Source organism: Tachyglossus aculeatus, chromosome 7, assembly GCF_015852505.1.
Source record: "Tachyglossus aculeatus isolate mTacAcu1 chromosome 7, mTacAcu1.pri, whole genome shotgun sequence".
Taxonomy (NCBI): Eukaryota; Metazoa; Chordata; class Mammalia; order Monotremata; family Tachyglossidae; genus Tachyglossus; species Tachyglossus aculeatus.
The window spans coordinates 18,440,216-18,464,100 of NC_052072.1; the positions used below are offsets into that span (position 1 = coordinate 18,440,216).

At 48.0% G+C, this 23,885-nt stretch overlaps 1 protein-coding gene and 1 non-coding gene across 2 annotated transcripts in view; one reads left to right on the forward strand and one right to left on the reverse strand.

Annotated features, from left to right (window-relative positions):
- The window catches only part of GRM4 (glutamate metabotropic receptor 4), a 178,832-nt gene that overhangs the window by 24,304 nt on the left and 130,643 nt on the right, over window positions 1-23,885 (forward strand). The gene's annotated exons all lie outside the window — the stretch shown is intronic.
- Window positions 270-407, reverse strand: LOC119931129. Its single transcript, XR_005451988.1, has one exon. It is a non-coding gene; the product is annotated as a small nucleolar RNA SNORA7 (small nucleolar RNA).

A 23,885-nucleotide genomic window follows, 5' to 3' on the forward strand; every position in this document is an offset into this window, starting at 1 on the left:
CCCTTCAATCGTTTTGATATTCACCCCATCTTCAGTCTTCCAGGACCTACGTCTTCTTGTATGCCGTCGAGTTGTCTCCTACCCATACTGACACCACGGACACATCTCTCCCAGAACGCCCCACCTACATCTGCAGTGGTTCTGGTAGTGTATCCATAGAGTTTTCATGGTAAAAATATGGAAGTGGTTTACCATTACCTTCTTCCACACAGTAAACTTGAGTCTCTGCCCTCGACTCTCTCATGCGCTGCTGCCCAGCACAGGTTTTGACTTGTAGCAGATTTCCTTTCACTCGCTAGCCACTGCCGAAGCTAGGAATGGAATGGATATGCCTCTCCTTGACTCTCCCTCCCATAGCTGAGACTGGTAGAGTCCTGGAAACTCTCCAGGTGCCACCCTGAGAGGGGAGCAATTATGTACATGTCCATAATTTAATGTCTGCCTCCCCCACAGATTGTAAGTTCCTTGTGGGCAGGGAACATGCCTACCAACTGTTGCATTGTACTCTCCCAAGCACTAAGTACAGTGCAAGCAAAAAGTAGCACCGATTGATTTTACAGATGAGGAAACTGAGGCACAGAGAGGTTAACTGATTTTCTCAAAGTCACACAAGTAGGCAAATGGCAGAGCTGAGATTGGAACCCAAGTCCTCTGACTTCTAGGCTGGTACGCTTTCTACTAGATCATACTACCTCTTTTACAGGTGTGGAAACTGAGGCACAGAGAGGTCAAGCGATTTGCCCAAGATAATGCAGCAGGCCAGGAGCCTAGCCAGGGCAAGAATACAGATCTCCTAACTTTGTTTCAGGTTCTTCCCTGAATAATGTGGCAATTGTTCCCCCAAAGCCTCTCCATCACCTTGCCCCCCTCCTACCTCACCTCCCTTCTCACCTTCTCCAGCCCAGCCCGCACCCTCCACTCCTCCCTCCATCCTCCCCTCCCTTCCTTCCTCTCTTCATCCTTCCTTCCCTTTCTCCATCCCTTTCTGACTGAAGTGAGTTAAGGCTTTTCCTCCTGGGAACAGGAGAATGGCTAGAAGGCCTTGGCCCAGAATTTGTGGGTGGCACTGTGAATTCTTTGGTATGTCAAGGACAAGGATGGGGAAGGTGAAATGTTCAAAGGAATAAGTGCCCTGGGACTTTTTCCAGGTGCCTGGTAATAATAATAATAACAACAATAATAATTCTGGTATTTATTGAGTGCTTACTATGTGCAAGGCACCATACTAAGTGCTGGGGTGGATACAGGCAAAATGGGTTGGACACTGTCTTTGTTCCACATGGGGCTCACAGTCTCAATCTCCATGTTACACATGAGGTAACTGAGGCCCAGAGAATCAATCAATCAATCAATCAATCAATCGCATTTATTGAGCGCTTACTATGTACAGAGCACTGTACTAAGCGCTTGGGAAGTACAAATTGGCAACATATAGAGACAGTCCCTACCCAACAGTGGGCTCACAGTCTAAAAGGGGGAGACAGAGAACAAAACCAAACATACTAACAAAATAAAATAAATAGAATAGATATGTACAAGCAAAATAAATAGAGTAATAAATATGTACAAACATATATACAGGTGCTGTGGGGAGAAGTGAAGTGAAGTGACTTGCCCAAAGTCACACAGCTGACAAGTGGCAGAGCCAGCATTAGAACCCATGACCACAGCCACACTAAATGAATATCCTGGGAAGTCTTTGTGAGGATCTGGCAGCTAGCAAGGGCACAGGCTGGTAGGCTGTATGGTTTCCCTAGTTAAAAAACCTGGCTTTGCTCCCGGCCGGCTGGTCGACTTGAGGGAGGGACTGGATCTTGGGTTCTCTGTCTAGAAAATAGGGCGGGAGGCTTGGCTCGGCCCAATGTACTATGGGGGTTGGCGGGGTATGGGGGTGCCCTCATTCATACCCCTTGACCAGGACATTTCTTCAGGCAATAAGTAGGTGGTAGAGGAGGGCTCCCTCTCTCCAGGAATGAGAAGCTTGATGTAGCTCAGATATCTTTTGGGGGACCATCCTGTTCTGACCCCAAGAAAGAGGGGAGAAGCCCTGAATAATAATAATGATAATAATAACAATGGCATTTATTAAGCACTCACTATGTGCAAAGCACTGTTCTAAGCACTGGGGAGGTTACAAGGTGATCAGATTGTCCTGCTAATTGTCAGCTGTGTGACTTTGGGCAAGTCACTTCACTTCTCTGTGCCTCAGTTACCTCATGTGTAACATGGGGATTGAGACCGTGAGCCCCATGTGGGACAAAGACGGTGTCCAACCCATTTTGCTTGTATCCACTTAACTTCTGTGTGCCTCAGTTCCCTCATCTGTAAAATGAGGATTAAGACCGTGAGCTCCACTTGGGACATCCTAAGCCCAGGCTCTTTCCACTACGCCATGCTGCTTCTCCTAGCTTTGGTCGTGCCTTAGCATAGGAAAGATCCCCAAGGGGAGAAGACTACAAAAGTGGGTTAGGGTGAGATCCCAACCTTAGGAGAAAACCCAGCTCTCTCCCAGGACCTTCCCCGTCCATGCAGTGCATGACTAGTGTTGTGGTCCGTTAACCAAGTTTCCAGCCCTGACTGGAGCCAGTTGGAGTCTGGGTTAGGAGCAGCCATGACCATGGAAGGGCTGGGAAGGAGAGAGGAAAGAAGAGATCTGGAGGTCAGTAAGTGAATCAGGGGGTCAAGAGGTTAGCTGTTTCTTCACTTCTCCAGGGGATAATTTAGATCTGACCCCAGGGAACAAAGAACTAATCCTGGAGGCCATGAGTGGGATGAGTGCTTTGATTTCCCACATTTCTAAAATTGATTGAACCAGCATTTTCATGACCTGGACATGTTAAAAATGAAAATTAGGCAAATTATATTTTATATTCCAATTGACCTTTAAGCTTACGGTGAGGAATGGAGTCTGAATGTGCCAGGAAACACTCTGAGTGATGAGATGCAGAATTTTTTCTCCATTGGTTGCCCGCGTGGTGATCCACAGCTGGAATGTGATTCCTTGGTTATTTTCTCTTCTCTCTCTCTCCCCGCACCTCTAGGCTTTTCTTTTTTCTTCCAGTTTGTGTTTTTGTTGCACAAAGGCCCTCTCTCACAATGACTCCGCAGAACAGCATTTAGTCAAATGCTGAACAAGGAGCTGTTGACATGTACACCTGTTCCTCTCCAAGAATGTCTCTCTTTCTTCTTTCCCACCCCCTCCGCACACCTTAATGAAGCTGCCGCCGCAGCCACACTAAATGAATATCCTGGGAAGTCTTTGTGAGGATCTGGCAGCTAGCAAGGGCACAGGCTGGTGGGCTGTATGGTTTCCCTAGTTAAAAAACCTGGCTTTGCTCCCGGCTGGCTGGTCGACTTGAGGGAGGGACTGGATCTTGGGTTCTCTGTCTAGAAAATAGGGCGGGAGGCTTGGCTCAGCCCAGTGTACTATGGGGGTTGGCGGGGTATGGGGGTGCCTTCATTCATACCCCTTGACCAGGACATTTCTTCAGGCAGTAAGCAGGTGGTAGAGGAGGGCTCCCTCTCTCCAGGAATGAGAAGCTTGATGTAGCTCAGATATCTTTTGGGGGGACCATGCTGTTCTGACCCCAAGAAAGAGGGGCAAAGCCCTGAATAATAATAATAACAACAGCATTTATTAAGTGCTTACTATGTGCAAAGCACTGTTCTAAGTGCTGGGGAGGTTACAAGGTGATCAGGTTGTCCCACATGGGGCTCACAGTCTTAATCCTCATTTTACAGATGAGGGAACTGAGGCACAAAGAAGTTACGTGACTTACCCAAAGTCACACAGCTGACCAGTGGTGGAGCCGGGATTTGAACCCATGACCTCTGACTCCAAAGCCCGGGCTCTTTCCACTGAGCCACGCTGCTTCTCTTAACCTCCCTCCCTATGTAGCATTGAAGAACTCTCCCTATGTAGCACTGGGCTGCTGAGAGAGCCGGAGGTAGCCTGGCTTTGGTGATGCTGTTCCCTGAGCTTGGAGGGGTTAATAATAATAATTAGGGTCTTTAAGTGTTTACTATGTGGCAAGCACTGTTGTAAGCACTGGGTAGGTACAAAACAAGAAGACTGGACACAGTCTCTGTCTCACAAGGGGTTCACAGTCTAAAGGGGAGGGAGACTAGACATTTAGAGAAGCAGTATTGCTCAGTGGAAAGAGCCCGGGCTTTGGAGTCAGAGGTCATGGGTTCAAAACCCGGCTCTGCCAATTGTCAGATGTGTGACTTTGGGCAGGTCACTTAACTTCTCTGGTCCTCAGTTCCCTCATCTGTAAAATGGGGATTAAGACTGTGAGCCCCACGTGGGACAGCCTGATCACCTTGTAACCTCCCCCAGTACTTAGAACAGAGCTTTGCACATAGTAAGTTCTTAATAAATGCCATCATTATTATTATTTAATCCCCATTTTACTGATGAAGGAACTGAGACATAGAAGTGATTTTCACAAGGTCCACAGCAGTCAGATGGTAGAGATGGGATCAGAACCTAGATCCCCTGACTCCCAAGCCCGTGCTCTTTCCACTAGACCACACTGCTTCTGACAATCATCATCATCATCATAATAATAATAGCATTTGTTAAGCACTTACTATGTGTCAAGCACTGATCTAAGCACTGGGGTAGATACAAACTAATCAAGTTGGAAACATTCCACATCTCAGGGCTCACAGTCTTAATCTTCATTTGACAGATAAGGTAATTGAGGACCAGAGAATAATAATAATAATAATAATAATGATGGCATTTATTAAGCACTTACTATGTGCAAAACACTGTTCCAAGCGCTGAGGAGGTTACAAGGTGATCATGTTGTCCCCCATGGGGCTCACAGTGTTAATCCCTATTTTACAGATGAGGGAACTGATGCCCAGAGAAGTTAAGTGACTTGCCCAAAGTCACACAGCTGACAGAACCCGTTGTTGGGTAGGGACCATCTCTATATGTTGCTGACTTGTACTTCCCAAGTGCTTAGTACAGTGCTCTGCACACAGTAAGTGCTCAATAAATATGATTGAATGAATGACGTGGCAGAGCTGGGATTTGAACCCATGACCTCTGACTCCAAAGCCCGTGCTCGTTCCACTGAGCTGCGCTGCTTCTTTAAGAAGGTAAGTGACTTGTTCAAGGTCACACAGCAGACAAATGGAAGAGCTGGGATTAGAACCCAGGTCCTTCCGACTCTCTGGCAAATTGCTAGTATAGAGTCTCGTCTTCAAGCGGCTTAGGATGACACAGTAGGTTTCCGGTTAAGGCACGCAGCCGAGCAGCTGCCGGGCTCGGAGTCTCCAGTATGTAGCAGCCAGACCAGGAAGAGGATGCCAAGCAGAAGGTCAGAGTCCCTCTAGGACCTGGGTAGCTGCTGATTGGAAACAAGCCTGGGTGCGTGCCAAGTTATTTTAATGGAACAAAACTCGACCTGTGTTTCTGGGCTATTAGAATAGCGTTGTACATATGCCGTTGTGCATATGCAGAGGATCGCTTGTTTCCTGCCTGCTGAATCATCAGCCAAAAAGGTGATGGCCACAGTGAAGACATAGAGAAGTCTTCATAGAAAACTATGTATGTCACTGTCCAATAATAATAATAACTATGGTATTTGTTAAGCACTTACTGTGTGCCAGGCACTGTACTAAGCACTGAGGGGTGGATACAAGCAAATTGGGTTTGATACAGTTCCTGTACTACATGGGGCTCACAGTCTCAACCCCCATTTTACAGATGAGGTAACTGAGGCCCAGAGAAGTGAAATGATTTGCCCAAGGCTACACAGCAGATAAATGGCAGAGCCGGGACTGGAACCCATGACCTTCTGAATCCCAGGCCCACAGTCTATCCACTAAGCCATGCTACTTCCCCCTTTTGCGTTCAGCGACACACTGACCTGGAAGTTTACATTCAGGGGTCAGCATAGAGGATGACTCAGGTGGACACACTGATCGCACGGTGCCCCCACACAGATGGTCCCTTGTGGTGCTGACACAGTTGTGGTCTGCAGAGTCTGGCGCTGTTTTTGGTTGGGACCTCAGTCTCATTAAACTCTGCCAGTGGCCTCTTTCTTGACTGCAGTAAGCCCGGGTTGTCAGTCTGTTACGGTTGTCTCCCAGGGTTCGACTCTTTACTGCGTCCAAAAAAAACTTCCTCTATCTCCTTTGCTTTCAGAGCCCCCCTTCCAACCCCCTGAAAAGCAGCTGCTTAGTATTCAAACTGAGAAGCGGAGTGGTCTAGTGGAAAGAGCATAGGGTTGGGACTCAGAGGACCTGAGTTCTCATCCCGCTTCACCATGTGTTTGCTGTGTGGTCTTGGTCAAGTCACTTCACTTCTCTGTGCCTCAGTTCCCTCATCTGTAAAATGGGTGCTAAAAGTGCCAGCCCTATTTCAGACATGGACTGTGTCCAGCCTGATTGGCTTGTCTCTATTCCAGTGCTTAGTACAGTGCCTGGCATGTACTCAGCACTTAATAAATACCATAAAAGCAGAACAACAACAAAAACCCCAACCATTCCCTTCCCATGTTCCATCTAGTGAAGCTGTGTTGTAATGAGCTTAGTTTTGACTCTGACACACTAACTTTGTTTCATGGTTGTTGCTTTTTTCTTTTGGCTTGCCAGTAGATGTTTTGTAAGTATCTCTAATAGGACTGCTTAAGGGGCTGAATGGTTTTTTTTTACAGTGATCCAAGACCATAGGCCTGAGAGTCAGGGGATGTGTGTTCTGTCTCAACTCTTTCAAATAGCCTGCAGTGGGTTCCGAGGTAAATCACTTAATCTCTCTATTAAGAGGACAATAACTACTGCTGCTCATAATAATAGCTGTGGTATTTATTAAGCGCTTACTATGTGCCAAGTCCTATACTGAGCACTGGGGCTGATATCAGATAAGCAGCTCAGACACAGCGAGTGTCCCAAATGGGGCTCAATGTCTAGTGCTGAGGGAGAAGAGATTAGCTCAAATTTTATAAATTGATTCATTCATTCAATCGTATTTATTGAGCACTTACTGTGTGCAGAGCACTGTACTAAGCGCTTGGGAAGTACAAGTTGGCAACATATAGAGACGGTCCCTACCCAACAGTGGGCTCTGAGGCAACTGAGGCACAGAGAAGTTAAGTGACTTGCTCAAAGTCACTTGCATCTCCTTGTTTAGCAGGGAATTGGTTGGGGTCAAAATGAGATAAAGTCACTTTGGAAAAAAAAAATAATTGCTAATCAAATTAAAGATTTGAGAAGCAGCCTGGCCGAGTGGATAGATCACAGGCATGGGAGTCAGAAGGACTCGAGTTCCAATCCCATTTCCACCACTTGTCTGCTGTGCGAGCTTGGGCAAGTCACTTCTCTTCTCTGTGTCTCAGTTCCCTCAGCTGTAAAATGGGGATTAAGATTGTGAACCCCATGTGGGACACTGTGGCCAACCTGATTACCTTCTACCTTGTCTTATGCGGACGAGTCGTCTCTGACCCACAACAGAGCCATAGATACATCTCTCCCAGAATGCTCCATCTGCTATCATTCTGGTAGTGGATCCATAGAGTTTTCTTGGTAAAAATATGGAAGTGGTTTACACTGCTTCCTTCCATGCAGTAAACTTGAGTCTCCGCCTTCCACTCTCTCCCCTGCTGCTGCGGCCCAGAACAGGTGAGTTTTGACTTGTGGCAGATTGCCTTCCACTCACTAGCTAGGAATGGAATGGGTAGGCCTCTGCTTGACTCTCCCTCCCCTAGCCAACACTGGTAGAGTCCTAGAAACACTCCAGGAGCGACCCTGAAAGGGGACCTTCTATCTACCCCCATTCTTAGTACAGTGTCTGGCACATAGTGAAAGCTTAACAAATACCATTATTTTGATTAGAATGTTGGACAAAACTAGAAATATAAAAAAAACTTTGTTCAGTCTAAAAGCTGAATGCCACATTGCTGCTCTGTTACCTGACAGTTTTCCCAGGGGTCCCCTGTGAGAAAGGAGATTGACGCACGGTTAGTAGGTTGGTATTAAGAGGAGCAAAGTTTGTGGGTTGGAAGCAGAGTGAGTGTGAGAAAGAGACAGAGAGAGAGTTTGTGTACATGTGAATGTAAGGTAGCATGGTCTAGTGGCTACAGCATGTGCCTGAGAGTCAGAAAGACTTGGGTTCTAATCCCTGCTCTGCCACTTTTCTGCTATGTGACCTTCGCAAGTCACTTCACTTCTCTGTGCCTCACTTACCCCATCTGTAAAATGGGGATTAATATTGTGAGCCCCATAGGGGACATGGACTGTGGCCAATCTGATTACCTTCTATCTACCCCAGTGCTTAGTACAGTGCCTGGCACATAGTAAGCACTTACCAAATACCATAAAAAAAAAAAGGAAGAGAGAAGGTTTTGACTTTCCCTGGAGAGGAGTTTGGGTGAACAAGATTCAGCTGGCCAGGGGTCTTGGGGCAGTGGATAGGAGACCATCAGGGCTGACCAGGCATTTGTTGGACTCCTCATGTTCCCTGCCTGACCTTAGCTCTGGTCTCCAGGGAGATCCTGTTCTCCAACAGCAGCCTGATCCTTGGAAGGAGCTTTGGAGTGGAACCCTGCAGGGGAGAGGAGATCCTGTAGCCTGCCACTGCCCTACCTCATTCAGAAATAGTGTCAATAGTGCCTGCCCTCAGCGGGAATGGATTAGCATTACGGCTGTGAAGGGAACTCCAGCAGTGAGGCTTAATGGATAAAGCATGGGCCTGAGAGCCAGAAGGCTCTGCGTTCTAATTCAGACTCCACCACTTGTCTCCTGCATGACCTTGGGCAAGGCATTTTCACTTCTCTGTGTCTGTTACCTCATCTGTAAAATGGGGATTAAGACAATGAGTCCATGTGGGACAGGGACTGGGTGCAACCTTGTTGCTTCTTATGTACCCTAGTGCTTAGAACAGTACATGGCACATAGTAGGTGCTGAACAAATACCACAAGAAAAAAAAATGTCACGAGGGGCCGGATTGGGAGCTCTGCAGTGCCTCAGCTGATCCCTCTCAACTTCTAGACTGTGAGCCCACTGTCGGGACCATCTCTATATGTTGCCAACTTGTACTTCCCAAGCACTTAGTACAGTGCTCTGCTCACAGTAAGCACTCAATAAATATGATTGATTGATTGGTCGTGTGCTTGATCTGGCATTCCCCAAGGCGGTAGGCTGAAAGGAGAGCAGAGAGCGCCGGCACACCCAGCCTGCCATCACAGCTGCAGTCATTTAATAATTGTGGTATTTGTTAAGTGCTTACTATGTGCCAGACTCTGTCCTAAGTCCTGGGGAAGATACAAGATAATCATGTTGGACCCAGTCCCTGTCCCACATAGGACTCACATTCTTAACTGCCATTTTACAGATGAGGGAACTGAGGCACAGAGAAGTGAAGTGACTTGCCTGAGGTCACATAGCAGACAAGTGGAGGAGCCGGGATTAGAACCCAGGTCCTTCTCACTCTCAGGCCTTTCTGCTTCTTGATTTCTGGCTGTTGGGATGAGTGACCCCCACTGGGGCTCAGCTTGGCCTCTGTCAGACTCCCTGTTTTTGTCCAGATCAAAGGGCCCAGGGGTCTGCCTGGAGGGAGGAGTTGTGTAGATCTCTGAGCCCTGTTGGGATCCTGTGAGTTAAGTGAAGCTGGGCTGGTTACCAGAATCTGGGAACATCCCGGGAGAAGATGAGACATTCCCCCAGCCCTGGGTGTCCCAACTCCCCGGACTCCAGGGCCAAGCTCCACAGCCATGGGTCCCACACCCTGCAGTCAGACAAGAATAACAATAATAGTTAAGGTATTTGTTAAGTACTTACTATGTGCTGGGCACTATACTAAGCCCTGGGGTAGATAGAAGGTAATCAGGTTGGCCCTAGTCCATGTCCCAAATGGGGCTCACAACATTAGTCCCTATTTTACAGATGGGGTAATTGAGGCACAGAGAAGTGAAGTGACTTGCAAAGGTCACACAGCAGAAAAGTGGTGAAGCAGGGATTAGAATCCAAGTCTTTTTGAATCCCAGGCCCATGTTCTATCCACTTCGCCATGACCTGGTGCCTAGGTGAAGCTCTCTGCTCATCAAGGGAAGCAGAGAAGTCCAGGGGTCGTTCAGGAGATTGAGCCTCTGCTTTGGCATGCTGTGTGGCCTTGGGCTGCTCCCCCAACTTCCCTGGGCCTCACTTTTTCTACCTGACTTCTGGCAGGTGGAGAGATCCCTATCCTCTGGATGAGAGGGGCCAGGAAGCAGGATCTGAGGGTCCCCAGGGATAATACTAATAATAGTGGGATTTCCTAAGTGCTTACTATGTGCAAAGCACTGTTCTAAGCGCTGGGAGTGGGGGGGATACAAGGTGATCAGGTTGTCCCACGGGGGGCTCACAGTCTTAATTCCTATTTTACAGGTGAGGTAACTGAGGCTCAGAGAAGTTAAGTGACTTGCCCAAGGCCACCCAGCAGACTTGTGGCAGAGCTGGGATTAGAACCTGTGACCTCTGACTCTCAAGCCTGTGCTCTTTCCGCTGAGCCATGCTGCTTCCTAGGGATGCCCAAAGGAGCCTAGGGCCTGGGGAAAATCCCAGCAGCAGCAGCAGGTGGTAATGGTACCCTGTGGAGGGTGAAGTGACAGGTTGCTCAAGAAGACTTCAGATGCTCATTCATTCATTCATTCATTCATTCATTCATTCATTCAATTCATGCCAGAGGGTGACTGCCCCTGATCCTGCCTTGTGGAGTGGTGAGTCCTAAAGTCTCAGTGGGAGAACACCCTTTCTTTCTCCAATGCACTGCAAACTTACTTCAGTAATAATAACTGGAGAAGCAGCGTGGCTCAGTGGAAAGAGCCCGGGCTTGGGAGTCAGAGGTCATGGGTTCAAATCCCGGCTCTGCCAATTGTCAGCTGTGTGACTTTGGGCAAGTCACTTCACTTCTCTGGGCCTCAGTTACCTCATCTGTAACATGGGGATGAAGACTGTGAGCCCCATGTGGGACAACCTGATCACCTTGTAACCTCCCCAGCATTTAGAACAGTGCTTTGCACATAGTAAGTGCTTAATAGATGCCACTATTATTATTATGGCTTAGTGAACAAAGCCCAGGCCTGAAAGTCAGAAGGACCTGGGTTCTAATCCCAGCTCCACCACTTGTCTGCCCGGTGACTCTCGGTAAGTCACTTAACTTCTCTATGTCTCAGTTACCACAACTGTAAAATGGGGATATGGACTGTATCCAACCTGATTAGCCTGTTTCTACCCCAGTGGTTAGTACAGTGCTTAACAAATACCATTAAAATATAATTGTGATATTTACTGTACCTACTATGTGCCAAGTACTATACTAAAGGTTGGGGTAGATACAGCATGGTCAAATCAGATACAGTCCCTGCCTTATCCTGGGCTTACTTTATAAAATGGAAGGAGGACAAGTATTTTATCCCCATTTTATAGATGAGGAAACTAAAGCACGGTGAAGTTAAGTGACTTATCCAAGGTCATCCAGCAGGGTGGAGGAGCTGAGATTAGAACCCATCACTGTATGGCCTTGGACAAATCCCTTAATTTCTCTGTGCCTCAGTCACATCATCTGTAAAATGGGGATTAAGACTTGAGCCCCATCTGGGACATGGATTGGGTCCAACTTGATTAGCTTGTATCAACGTTGAACCTTAGTATAATATGTGGCACATAGTTCAGTGCTTTGCACATAGTAAGACTTAATGAATGCCATAATAATAATAATAATTATTATTATTATAGTAAACTCTAAATAAATACCATTAAAAAAAGTCCTTTGGTTCCAGGCCCGTGTTCTTTCCACAAGGCCATCCTGTTTCCGAGGAATCCAGATTCAGAAGGAGCCTGGCTGGGATGTAACTGTCTGAGCGGGGCTCCACCAGCCCCTAGGGTGCTGTGATGGGCTCAGAGTTGGGTCCGGTACTCTTCTTGCAATTAGTGTGAGAGCCTTCTCCTGCCCAGCCCCTGACCCTGACTCCATCACTTTGCCAACTAAATGGTTTCCTCTCCCATCGCCGGGGACGCTGAACAGCTCTGTCCTTCTTTGGGTATCGATCTGGCTTTCTGGACAGCCTGGAGAGTGGGGCAGCCTCTAATGGAGGCTGAAGGCATAGAAATCATCTCAAGGCTGGGGGTTAGAGACCCACGTGATGTCACACGGCTACCCCAGCATGTGTCTTTTGCAGTGGTACACTGAGTTGGGCCCACCCTAGAACATTTTTTTGCAGGGAGGGGTGACTTGTGATGCCCCCTTCCACCCCCCCTGCCAATCTCCCCCTAACCCACCATGGGACAAGGCACCAGGAGCCGTGGGGGAAGGAGGCTGAGCACTGAAAATAAAGACACTGGGCATAAAGGCATCCAGTGCAAGTGTGTTCTAATCAGGGGATAATAATAATAATGATGGCATTTATTAAGCACTTACTATGTGCAAAGCACCGTTCTAAGCGCTGGGGAGGTTACAAGGTGATCAGGTTGCCCCACGGGGGGCTCACAGTCTTCATCCCCATTTTACAGAGGAGGTAACTGAGGCACAGAGAAGTTAAGTGACTCGCCCAAAGTCACCCAGCTGACAATTGGCGGAGCTGGGATTTGAACCCATGACCTCTGACTCCAAAACCCGTGCTCTTTTTACTGAGCCATGCTGCTTCTCTGGTACTTGTTAAGCGCTTACTATGTGCCAAGCACTGTTCTAAACACTGGGGTAGATCTAAGTGAATCAGCTTGGACATAGGCCCTGTCCCACTTGGGGCTCACACTCTTAATCCCCACTTTACAGATGAGGTAACTGAGACCCAGAGAAGTGAAGTGACTTGCCCAAATTCACACAGAGGACTTGTGGCAGAGCGGGGATTAGAACCCGGGTCCTTCTGACTCCCAGGCGTGTGCTCTCTCTATTAGCCCCGCTGCTTCTCCATGGGGCTGACCAGCTAGAAATGGGAAGGGCCCCCCACTCTCTCCCCTTGCATCCCCTCTGCTCAGTCCCTCTAGAATGTCAGTTCCTGCCGGGCAGGGAACATGTTGGCCCACTCTGGACAAAGCACTTAGTACAGTACTCTGCATACATTAAGCGCTTAATAAATACCCATTGATTGATAATGTGGCAGATGGGCGAAGGGCTGGGGGGCAGAAAGAGTGTCTGAGGTGTTACAACTGCAAGTTGGAGTTTTAGCAGCTGGAAGGGATTTTATGGGAAGTGTGAAGTGTTAGGAAATGTTAAGTGGCTTATAAGTACTTTGATTATTTTAAATTGCTTAAGTGGTTTTCTAAGATGGTCGTAACATATCCCGGTGACACAGACACAAAATCAATTAGGGAAGTACAACAAACCAGATGAGAGGAAAGCTATTTTTTTCCTCCAACCCCCCCCTCGTTGAAAGTTGTCAGAGGAGTCCAGAGGAGAGCTGAGGAAAGGTTCATCAATATTGCTGGACACAGTTCTCTCTGATCTTTCCCCAGCCTGGGTCCAAACCCTTGAGAAACGTGGCTGATCACACTGGGGTTTTTCCAAGGCCCGTCTCTTCTCCCTCAGCTGCTTTCCCTGTTCTCCCTTCTTGTGTACCTGGTGGCTAGAGCCCTGGCCTGGGAGTTGAAAGGACCTGGGTTCTAGTTCCAGCTCCGCCACTTGTCTGCTGTGTGTCCTTGGTCTAGCCACTTAACTTCTCTGTGCCTCAATTAGCTCTTCTGTACAATAGGGATTAAGACTGGGAGCCCCATGTGGTTCATTCTGATTATCTTGCATCTACCCCAGTGCTTAATATGGTGCATGGCACATAGTAAGCGCTTAACAAATACCATTAAATAGTACTACTAATAATGAGCTGGCCCTCCCCAGTTAGGGAGAATGAATAAGCCGACTAGGGGACGAACACTTTTGCTCTGAGCACTGGAATTTAGGGCATTAAGCAGGGATCTGGCACCTTGAACAGGTCTGGGGAGAAGGCCCTGTTGCAAGCAGGCCTTGCAACTTGTTGAGGCCCTAGTTGCAAGCAGCTGCTGAGAGAATGGGGCAACGTGGGTGGAATTGTCTACAGGAGGGCATCGAGGCCTGGCCCATCCGTCTCCTGGAGCATCTCGTGGGAGTGGGAGTGCACGAGAGCTATCGATGCTTCTGATGTTTTCATTGAAGCCCGGAGATATCAGAGCTATCTATAGCATATTAACAGTGTGGGGATAAATAATTCAGCTGGAGACTGGCTGCAGTGGCTGGGGGGCGAGGGGCCTGTGTACACGAGTGCACCCACTGAGTCAAACATTTCTTTGGTTTTCAGCTGGTCTGTCTCTAGTCCAGTCTGGACATGGCCCCGAACGCTTCATGTCCCGTGTGTTGATTTTGTGCTCCCACACTTTCTTCGCCTCAGCCCCAGTTGCCGAGTTCTGGGCTCAGAAGCGGTGCCCGTGTTTACGTGGACCAGAGAGGGGCACGTTGCGGGCTCCCCGTAGAGAAATGCTTTAGGTTCGGTGGCCTCGGACGGACTTCCAGGTCATGTGTGTGTGACGTGGTGTTACTCTGTGCTCGTGGTGTAACACACACTGGTGTCTTGTGGGTCTCAGAGTGAGGGAGCCAACAGTGCCACCCTAGTGCAGACACCTGAGCCGGATGGACTGGAGGGGGAGATCAGGGAAGCAGCGTCGCTTAGTGGAAAGATCACGAGTTTGGGAGTCAGAGGATGTGGGTTCTAATCCCACCTCTGCCACTTGTCTGCTGTGTGACTTTGGGCAAGTCACTTAGCTTCTCTGTGCCTCAGTTACCTCATCTGTAAAAGAGGGATTAAGACTGTGAGCCCCACATGGGACAACCTGAGTACCTTGTATCTACTCCAGCACTTAGAAGAGTGTTTGGCACATAGTAAGCACTTAACAAATACTATAATAATAATAATTATTATTATTACTGGGGGCTGGTGGATGGGAGGCGGGCCCCTTCCTCAGCTGAGCCATGGCGAGTCCCTCGCTAGACAATTGCCTGCCTCCAATAGTGAGAAGCAGCATAGCCTAGTGGAAAGAGCATGGGCCTGGGAATCAGAGGGCCTGGGTCCTAATCCCAGGTCTGCTGCTTACCTGCTGTGTGACCTTGGGCAAGTCACTTCACTTCTCTGTGCCTGTTTCCTCATTTGTAAAAATGGGGAATTAAATTATATTCCCTTCTACTTAGACTGCAAGCACCATGTGGGACAGGGACTATGTCTAAACTGATAACCATGCATCTATCTCAGTGCTTAGAACAGTGCTTCATTCATTCAGTTAATGGTATTTATTAAGCGCTTACTGTGCACAGAGCACTGTACTAAGCGCTTGGGAAAGTACAATCCAACAATTAACAATGACAATCCCTGCCCACAACGAGCTTGAAGTCTAAAGGCACATAGTAAGGGCTTAACAAATACCCAAATTATTATTATTAATAGCCCAGGATCTTCTGCTATGTTCCCTCCTTACCCTCTAGGGCCTCTTAAGCCTGAGAATGGAGGGACAACCATTCTGGGACCTGGCGGGACAGGATAGAGCTGTAACCCAGGAAGACGGTTAGCTTTAACAAGAGGTTAGAGAAGAGTGGAGGGAAACACATTTAATTTAATTCAGTGCTTTATCACTCATTGGATAAATAACCTTCATTAAGATGGTAAGGTGCGGGGAGGACAGGGAGAAGTTTGATTAATTTCTAGCAGCACCTCATTTGCTAATTTTCTCCCCGTTCAGAGGAATTATTAAGACAAATTACGGCCCCATTTCCCCAGGGCATTGGCTTGCCCATCGCTGCTTCTACTCGGGGTTGGGTTTTGAGGCTTTTGCTTTGGTTCCTAGTAAAAGAAGTCAGTTTGGAGCACAGGAAGCCTTCACCTCACTCTGCCCTCAAAGCCCCGGAACCCCTGATTTACGATTGGTCGGGGGAACTGAGTCCCAGAGAAGTGAAGTGACTTGCCAGAGATCACACAGCGGACATGTGGCGGAGCCAGGATTAGAACCCAGGTCCTTCTGCCTTTCATTACTTCTGACATTTATTAATAAATGCATCCCAAAGCAAGTTTCAGTCTCAACCCATATTGTTCTTGCTATCTTGGAATACTTTCCAAGTTCCTTTTAATACAGTTTAGGGAGTTCTCTGAAGAAGCATGTCTTCGGTAATATGTGGAAGGTAGGATTGAGATGTGTAAAGTATGACTGAGATCGTCACCCTCATCGTAATTTGTTTTGTTTTGTTGTCTGTCTCACCCCTCTAATAATAATAATAATAATGTTGGTATTTGTTAAGCATTTACTATGTGCCAAGCACTGTTCTAAGTGCTGGGGAGGTTACAAGGTGATCAGGTTGTCCCACGAGGGGCTCACACAGTTTTAATCCCCATTTTACGGATGAGGGAACTGAGGCCCAGAGAAGTTAAGTGACTTGCCCAGAGTCACACAGCTGACAGTTGATGGAGCAGGGATTTGAACCCATGACCTCTGACTCCAAAGCCCGTGCTCTTTCCACTGAGCCACGCTGCTTCTCGTGCGAGTGAGAGTGAATCTGGGTGGGGTTGCACAGTCTGGAGTGTGTTTGTCCCTGTACGTGTGGGTGCTTTCATGTATGTATTGTGTGTTCGCACGTGTGCGTGCTTTCTTTCCTTCTGTTGCTACCACCCCACCAGGGTCAGCAGGGGCCCTGAAGCATGAGATTGGATTATCCTGGTCCTGATTCTGTCAGCGCTGGTGTTAGAGAGGTGTGAAGTACTCAGCCCAGCTGGGAGGGAGGAAGGGATGGCCCAGAGCTGATGAAACAAGGTTGGCCCTGGTTACTCCTAGCCCCATCACTCAGAGCTCCTGACTTTCCCGCCTCTTCCCTGGGCCTCTCCCCTCCTGGACCTGGGCTGATTGCTCCCCATTCCAGGTCCTGGGCTGGCCTGTTCCTAGCCGCGAAGCAGCCTCCCTGACGCGGAGCTGGGAGAGCGGCAGTTTGGCAGAAGCGGCGGGACTCTTTCGGACTTGAGCAGGATGCCGGCCTTCCGACAGGTGGGCGAGAAGCAGCTCCCCCAGGAGATCATTTTCATGGCCTGGTCCCCCAAGAGGGACCTCATCTCTTTGGCCAACAAAGTTGGGGAGGTTTTGCTCCATCGACTTGCAAACTTTCAGCGGGTTTGGAGTTTACCACCAAACGAAAACACAGGGAAGGAAGTGACGGCGTTAGCGTGGCGACCCGATGGCAAAAGTACGGAGAGAATTATTGTGAATACATTTACAGTCACACTGCATTAAGGTGCTATGTAAAAGTCTCATCTCATTGTACATATCTATTCTATTTTATTTTGTTAATATGTTTGGTTTTGTTCTCTGTCTCCCCCTTCTAGACTGTGAGCCCACTGTTGGGTTGGGACTGTCTCTATATGTTGCCAACTTGTACTTCCCAAGCGCTTAGTACAGTGCTCTGCACACAGTAAGCGCTCAATAAATACGATTGATTGATTGATTGATTGATTGAACAGGAGCTGGAGGCTGGCTTGGAGGGACCAAAACTGACTGCTGGCCTAGGGGTCCAGGTCTCCAGGCACCCTGCCCTCTCTGCACTGACCCCACTGGGCAGCCTCAGGGCTCTGGCCAGGGAATGTGTTGCCACTGATCCCTCTCTTTGGGTCTTCCCAGGTCAGCGCCAAAGGGGTAGAGGGTCCGCAGATGGGAGCAGGCCAAACCACTTTCTCCCCCACCCCTGGTGTCAGAGTGAGGGCTGATGTCCCCTGGGGAGTAGAGTGTTGGGGGCAGAGCAGAGAAGCAGTATAACATAATGGATAGACAGGCCTGGGAGTCATAAGGTTGTGGGTTTTAATCCTGCCACCTCCACTTGTCTGCTGTGGGACCCTGGGCAACTCACTTCACTTCTCTGTGCCTCAGGTGGCTCAGTGGAAAGAGCACAGGCTTTGGAGTCAGAGGTCGTGGGTTGAAATCCCTTGTCAGCTGTGTGACCCTGGGCAAGTCACTTAACTTCTCTGGGCCTCAGTTCCCTCACCTGGAAAATGGGGATGAAGATTGTGAGCCCCACGTGGGACAACCTGATTATCTTGTATCTACCCCAGCGCTTAGAACAGTGCTTGGTACATAGTAAGCACTTAACAAATACCAACATTATTATTATTATTACCTCATCTGTAAAATGGAGATTGAGACTGTGAGCCCTATGTGGGACAGGGACTGTGTCCAATCCGATTTGCTTGTAGCCACCCCAGCGCTTAGTACAGTGCCTGGTACACCGTAAGTGCTTAACAAATGCCACAAGTATTATTATATTGTTATTATTATGGCTGCCAGCCACAACTCAGCTCTGGTGTGAGTGTGGAATCATCTGTGGGTAACAATTCAGGCCCTGCAGGTTAAGGAGCCTTGCTTTTCCCGGGGAGCGGTGGCCCAGAGTGGTGCAGTCATGGCAAGCAGCTGGGAGGAGGCAGGAGCAGTCCCAGGGTGTAGTCTGCAACTCTGGAGCTCCTCTGCCTCATTGTCCCTGGGCCACAATCCCTGTTCATGATGGCCCCCTTGGAGAGCAGGACCCAAGAGGCTTTATGCTTGGTGGAAGGGACAGGAAGATAATAATGATGGCATTTATTAAGCGCTTCCTATGTGCAAAGCACTGTTCTAAGCACTGGAGAGGTTACAAGGTGAACAGGTTGTCCCACGGGGGGCTCACAGTCTTAATCCCCATTTTTACAGATGAGGTAACTGAGGCGCAGGGAAGTTAGGTGACTTGTCCAAAGTCACACAGCTGACAATTGGTGGAGTGGGGATTTGAACCCATGACCTCTGACTCCAAAGCCCGTGCTCTTTCCATTGAGCCATGCTGCTCCCTATGCCAACAGATGCCAACAGCAAGTAGCTCTGGGTGTGAGGGAGGGGACTTACAGATTGGACCTCTGTTCCTTAAACCTGTGCATTCCTCCCTGACTTGGTGGCAGGGTGGGGAGGACTACCCTTAACCAGGAATGTGAAGCCTTGGGAGGGAAAACCCAGCATTGTTGGGGCAGTGGCTGAGCTGAGACTCCCCTGTGGCTCAAAGTCTGGAGGCCCTGGAGTCAGGGGAACATGGGCTGGATGGTCATGGACTTGATTTTAGTACAGTGCTCTGCACACAGTAAGCGCTCAATAAATACGCTTGAATGAATGAATGGCAGGTCCCAAAGGATTTATTCTTCAGCCAGGAGGTGGTAGCATGTAAGTGCGTTATCACGGTGAAGGCCAGGTGAAAAAGATTGGCAAGTTCCAGAGAGGCTGGGATAAATTTGTGATAATAACTGCGGTATTTGGTAAACCCTTTCTATGAGCCAATAGCTGTACTAAGTGCTGGAGCTGGTACCAAATAGCAAGATCAGACCCACTGCATGCCCATAAGGGGCTCACAGTCGAAGAAGGAGAGAGAACAGTTATTTTATCCCCATTTTATAGACGAGGAAACTGAGGCACAGAGAAGTTAAATGACTCACCCAAGTTCACATCAATCAATCAATGGCATTTACTGAGCACTTGCTATGTGCATAGCATCGAACTAAGCATTGGGAGGGAGGGAGGTGGCCTGGTCTTCTGACCACCAGTCAGTCAATCTTATTTATTGAGTGCATGCTGTGTGCAGAGTACTGTACTAAGCTTTGGGAGAGTACACTATAGCAGACACATTCCCTGGTCACAGTGAGCTTATAGTCTAGAGTCTAGACCACCACAGACCCCAGGGGTAGGGGATCTTCAGCTTAAGCATCTGCAGCGTTCACGACTGCAGTAATGCTCAGGATCCAGTGCTTTGCACATAGTAAGCACTTAATAAATGCCATTATTATTATTATTATCTATTATTCTAATAGTAATGGAGGTATTGGTGGAATGCTTACCGGGTGACAGGCACTGTACTAAGCTCTTATCTGCTGTGTAACTTTGGGCAGGTCACTTTACTTCTCTGTGCCCCAGTTACCCATCTGTAAAACGGGGATTAAGACTATGAGCCCCAAGTGGGAAATGGACTTTGGCCAGACTGATTAGCTTGTAAATAACAATAATAATAAATAATGATGGCATTTATTAAACTCTTACTATGTGCAAAGCACTGTTCTAAGCGCTGGGTAGGCTACAAGGTGATCAGGTTGTCCCATGGGGGGGCTCACAGTCAATCCCCGTTTTACAGATAAGGTAACTGAGGCCCAGAGAAGTTGTGACTTGCCCAAAGTCACACAGCTGGCAATTGGAGGAGCTGGGATTTGAACCCATGACCACTGACTCCAAAGCCTGTGCTCTTTCCACTGAACCTCGCTGCTTCTCTGCCCCAGCACTTAGTACAGTGCCTGGCACATAGTAAGCACTTAACAAATACCAAAAAAAAAGAGAAAGCTCTGGGGTAGATGCAGGATAATCAGGTAGGCCACAGTCTCCAACCCATGGGGCTCAGAGTCTAAAGGAGAGGAGAATAGGCACTGAATACCCACTGTACAGATAATAAAACTGAGGCCCAGAGAATCAATCAATCCATTGGATTTATTATCATCATCATCATCATCAATCGTATTTATTGAGCGCTTACTATGTGCAGAGCACTGTACTAAGTGCTTGGGAATTACAAGTTGGCAACACATAGAGACAGTCCCTACCCAACAGTGGGCTCACAGTCTAAAAGGGGGAGACAGAGAACAAAACCAAACATACTAACAAGATAAAATAAATAGAATAGATATGTACAAGTGAAATAAATAAATAGAGTAATAAATATGTACAAACATATATACAGGTGCTGTGGGGAAGGGAAGGAGGTAAGATGGGAGGATGGAGAGGGTGACGAGGGGGAGAGGAAGGAAGGGGCTCAGTCTGGGAAGGCCTCCTGGAGAAGGTGAACCCTTGAACCCTTATTGAACCCTTACAGCATGTACAGCATTGTTCTAAGCTCTTGAGAGGGTACAATATAACAGAGTTGAGAAATTAAGTGACTTGTCCAATATCACCCAGCCGGTAAGTGACAGAGCTGGGATTAGAATCCAGGCCTTTGCTCTTTCCACCAGGTCATGCTGCTTTTAAGAGAACCACCCTCAGGAGGGGTCGCTTCTGGATGCCTCTTGGGTGTGAGGTCAGGCCAGCATCCACCCAAAAGTATGCCCATTTGCAAATAATGAGGCAGCCCACATTCCCCAGCTGGAAGCCTGCTGCCTTTGAACTTGGGCTTTCTAATAGATAGAGTTTAATTCAATTAGTATTTTGCCGAGTCCCCAGCCTTTACCAAAGGGGCAGAAAGGACAAGAACAAAGCTACAGTCCCTGGCGTCTATTTCAGAACCCACACAACCTGCCTGGCTGCAGCCACCATCAAGGGGAATTGGTGCCTTTTTGCCTCCCATCTTTCTATTCATCTTCGTGCTGAGGTGGCTGGGCTCGGGAGCGGATGACTGTTTTTGCTGCAAAGCATTTGTAGCGGAATAATAATAATAATAATGATGGCATTTGTTAAGCGCTTACTATGTGCAAAGCACTGTTCTAAGCACTGGAGGGATACAAGGTGATCAAGTTGTCCCACGTGGGGCTCACAGTCTTAATCCTCATTTTACAGATGAGGTAAATGAGGCACAGAGAAGTTAAGTGACTTGCCCCAGGTCACAAGCAGACATGTGGTGGAGCTGGGATTAGAACCCATGACCTCTGACTCCCAAGCCCGGACTCTTTCCACTGAGCCATGCTGCTTCTCAGCAGAAGGAGCATGAACATGGCTGGGGAGAGGAAGTGGAGAAGGAAAGTTGATTTTCTGGCCATTGCTCCTCCCCAGAGACAGCTGCATCTCTGCAGTTCCAACCCAGCTGCTCTTTTCCTTCCTACTGATCCAGGCCTGGATAATAATTATAATAATAATAATGGCATTTGTCAAGCGCTTGCTATGTGCCAGGCACTGTACTAAGAGCTGGGTGGATACAAGCAACTTGGGTTGAACACAGTCTCTGTTCCATGTGGGACTTTCAGTCTCAATCCCCATTTTACAACTGAGATAACTGAGGCACAAGGAAGTAAAGTGACTTACCCAAGGTCACACAGCAGACATGTGGTGGAGCTGAGATTAGAATCCATGACCTTCTGACCTTCTCCTTTCTTCCTGTTGAGTTCAGGTTGGAATAACACTCCTACTACTACTACTACTAATAACTGGTATTTGTTAAGTATCTACTATGTGCCAAGCACTGTATTAAGCACTGGGGTAGATACAAGATAATTGGGTCCCACATGGGGCTCACAATCTAAGTAAGAGGGAGAACTGGATTGAATCCCCATTTTACAGATGAGGGAATAGAGGCACAGAGAAGGGAAATGACTTGCCCAAGGTCACACAGCAGGTTCGTGGTTGAACTGGTCTTTCCTGCGGCTGTTCTGGTGGATACAGTCTCCTGGTGGGTGGGAGCTCTGGCCTAGAGAATCAGTGTGGCTCAGTGGAAAGAGCACGGGCTTTGGAGTCAGAGGTCATGGGTTCAAATCCCGGTTCTGCCAACTGTCAGCTGTGTGACTGGGCAAGTCACTTTACTTCTCTGGGCCTCAGTTACCTCATCTGTAAAATGGGGATTAAGATTGTGAGTCCCCCGTGGGAAAACCTTATCACCTTGTAACCTCCCCAGTGCTTAGAACAATGCTTTGCACATAGTAAGCGCTTAATAAATGCCATAATTATTATTATTATTAGTCATTTCTGGCCCGGGCCTTCAGGAGACTAGATTGCTTCCAGCCCTCCTCCAAAAAAATAAAAACCCAAAACCCACTTCTGGGCTTTTTTGGAGGTTTAGGGGTGCTCTGGGGAGGCCCCGACTAAAATGGACCCTCGCGAGCCCCCTCCCCTCATCTTTCTGGGATCAGTTAGTCGTATTTATGGAGCCCTTACAGTGTGCAGAGCACTGTACTAAGTGCTCGGGAGAGTACAATATAACACATTCTCTGCCCACAACGAGCTCACAGTCTAGAGGGGGAGACAGACAGCAATAGAAATAAATAAAGCACAGATATGTACATAAGTGCTTTGGGGCTGGGAGGGAGGATGAATAAGGGGAGCAAGTCAGGGAGTGGAAGAAGAGGAAACGGGGGTTTAGTTAGGGAAGGCCTCTTGGAGGACACGTGCCTTCAATAAGGCTTTTAAGGGATGGAGAGTCATCTGTCGGATATGAGAAGATATGAGAAGCAGCGTGGCTCAGTGGAAAGAGCCTGGGCTTTGGAGTCAGAGGTCATGGGTCCAAATCCCAGCTCTGCCCCTTGTCAGCCGTGTGACTTTGGGTAAGTCACTTAACTTCTCTGTGCCTAAGTTACCTCATCTGTAAAATGGGGATTAAGACTGTGAGCCCCTCGTGGGACAACCTGATCACCTTGTAACCTCCCCAGCACTTAGAACAGTGCTTTGCACATAGTAAGTGCTTAGTAAATGCCATCATTATTATTATTATATGAGGAGGGAGGGCTTTCCAGGCCAGAGGCAGGACATGGGCGAGAGGTCAGTGGTGAGATAGATGGGATCGAAGTTCAGTTAGGTTAGCATTAGAGGAGTGAAGTGTTTGGGTGGGCTTCTGATAGGCTCAAAGTGGGATGGGAAGTCGGGAGGCAGGGGTTCGCAGGAGGAGTTCTGGCACCCACAAAGGTAGACTCTTTGCGAAAGCTCAAGGCATTCCACCAGAATCCACATCAGGACCAATGCTATATACTGAGCACCTCCTACTGTGGCCAGAGAGCCCTGTTCTAAGGAGCAGGTGGACCTTTTCATCTAATGGGAGATGAAAATTCAATAGTTAAAAAGGAGCAGTGCTATCTTTTAGTATAATCTTTTTATTCAATTGGTAGTGATTTCTTGGAGTTTATTATTTATAGTTACTCCCACTCCTAGATAAAGAGAGGAATACAAGCAATCATTCCTGTTGAGCACTTACTGTTTGCAAAACACTGAACTAACCGTT